The sequence below is a fragment of the Psammomys obesus genome, unplaced genomic scaffold (assembly GCF_907164565.1).
Source record: "Psammomys obesus unplaced genomic scaffold, mPsaObe1.curated_primary_1811, whole genome shotgun sequence".
Classification (NCBI taxonomy): domain Eukaryota; kingdom Metazoa; phylum Chordata; class Mammalia; order Rodentia; family Muridae; genus Psammomys; species Psammomys obesus.
Genome location: NW_026590859.1, coordinates 7,017,580 through 7,020,143, shown reverse-complemented (window position 1 = coordinate 7,020,143; position 2,564 = coordinate 7,017,580).

Sequence of the window (2,564 nt, the reverse complement as noted above, 5' to 3'; positions counted from 1 at the left end):
CCATCACACACTGCCCACTGCCCATCACACACTGCCCACTGCCCATCACACACTGTCCACTGTCCATCACACACTGCCCATCACACTGCCCATCACACACTGCCCACTGCCCATCACACACCGCCCACTGCCCATCACACACCGCCCACTGCCCATCACACACTGTCCACTGCCCATCACACACTGCCCATCACACACTGCCCACTGCACACTGCCTACTTCACACCATGCACTGCACATGCCAACTACACCCAGCACACTGTCCATTGCACATTGCCAACTGCCCACTGTGCACTGCCCGCTGCCCACTGTCCATTGCACATTGCCAACTGCCACTGCGCACTGCCCGCTGCCCACTGTCCATGCTGCCAACTGCCACTGCCCACTGCCCACTGCCCACTGTCCATGCTGCCAACTGCCACTGCCCACTGCCCAAAGCCTCTTTTCTATTCATCATAGTCATTCTCCAGAAAAGGACTCCAGAATTGAGACTGCTCTGTGGAGTGTTCAAATGCAATTTCGTTTTTCTCATTTATAGTTCTAGGTAATTTTTCCCAAGTTGTTTTCTTCCAGTTTCCTTCATCCTATCAGAGGAACTGTTCTGAGGAGCATTTCAGGTAAGCTGTTCAATAAAGTCCACGGGAAACACAACTCCTCTCAAAGAGCAAGACAAACACCTTCAGTTTTAAAAGCAAGGAAACCTTGAAAAATCATGTTAACATTTTAGAAATGAAAACTGCAATAGAATGTCACTACAGTTTATGATTTAAAATTTAAATTCCTTTATATTAACACAGTGGCAGCAATGGTGTCTAGCATCACTGAGGTCTCTCATGTGGATGTCTCTTTTCTATATTGAGGTACACATGAAGAGGAAGGAATTTATTTTGGGATTGTGTAGGGTAGTAACAGGAGGAAGAAAATGGAACAAGTGAAAAGCTACTAAAGAATAATTTTCTCTTTTGTTCACTGTCTATGGCACGTATTACCCTTACATAATTGTTCTTGCATCAACAGACTTTAAGTGATGCTATTTATCATGGAATACCACTGAAATTCCTTGGCTTGTTTTTGATTCGTTGAGAGGGTCTCACTGTGTAGTCCAGCCTGACTTGAAACTCTGTAGCCATGATAGCTTTGAACTTGTAATAATCCTCCTGTATCAGCCTTCTGAGTACCAGGATTATGCCTGACTCAACACATGTGCTTTCAAGAAGCACAAAGAAGCAACATCAGCATGACAAATTACATGCCAGAGTAAACACAGTAAACATACACACTCACACATATGAGAGAAAGGCTTGGATTCATAGTCATTACACAGGAAATTCATTCTGGTCGTGATTCATTTCCTGCAATAGCAGTGTGAATGTGTTCTTACCTAGAAAAGCACATTTTGTTTTATTTTATTGGTTTTTTACACAAGGCCTTATGGTGTGGCCTGGGCTGGCCTCAGACTGTAGATTACTTTAGATTCTTATGAGAGTTGGAAATCCTTGATTCATTTTAGTTATGGTATTGCATAGCTTTAAGCAGATATTCCACTGTGTTCCAACATTCTTCATATTTTGGTGGGTCCGAATAAAAAGAAAAATGAAAGCGCTATTTAATTCGAAGTGGGAAAAAGAACTTAGAAGGGCTGTAAATTCATACTGTAAAAATGAATTTACCCTAATAGAAAATAAAGCATAAATATTTAAAAGGACCTAATAATTCTCATAAATTTAACAATATCTCGATTAACTCTACACTCTCAAGTTTTAACACCATGCTTACTGTCAATACAGTAATGAGGTGCATTCTTATGAAATTCCTGGGTGCCCTTTATTCTGCCCTAAAACTGTGGTGAATTTTGATTGACAGAAAGATTACCTAATAAACCTCCAGTACAAACTAATTAATCACTTTGAATACAACCCTAAATTGGCAGGCATAAAAAGGCAAATGAGATGGGTGTTGAGGACCCTTTTCAAATGACCTTAGTTGAAAGCCAAGTGCAGATCAGTTTCTTCTTTAGCAGCACCATGTTAGTGAGAAACAGTGTTTGCTTGCGTCCTCCCTGCCTCCTTGCACTTGCACCTGCCTGCCGCTTTCTGATAACCACCTAGCTGTGAACGGGGCCGGACAGAGAAGAACAAGTCCCGGAATAAATCTGTTACATGGCTGTAAGGCAATGAGCTACGCCTGGCTCTGCCTCTTCTGCCCTCGTGGTCTACAGTACTTCTGAAGAGCGCTTATTGTACTGTAGTATCCGCATTTTTCAGCCTGCTGGTGGCTCCTTGTAGGAACACTTTTACTTCAGTTCTGTACCCCTGGCAGGGGACTTCTGTCCTGGTGTATCAACATGGTGGCGTTACAAAACCTGGCAGTTTCGATCACCCATTTTACTTTAAATGATTATTCCTTTGTGTTCTTATGCTTAATTTAAACTTTCAAAGGGAGCTGGCAAGACGGCTCCATGGGTAAACCCATCTGCTGCCAAGCCTGGGGGACCCGAATGGGCCCCCCATAGTAAAAGGAATGAACTGACTGTACAAGCTGCCCTCTGAGCCCCTCAGGCCTAC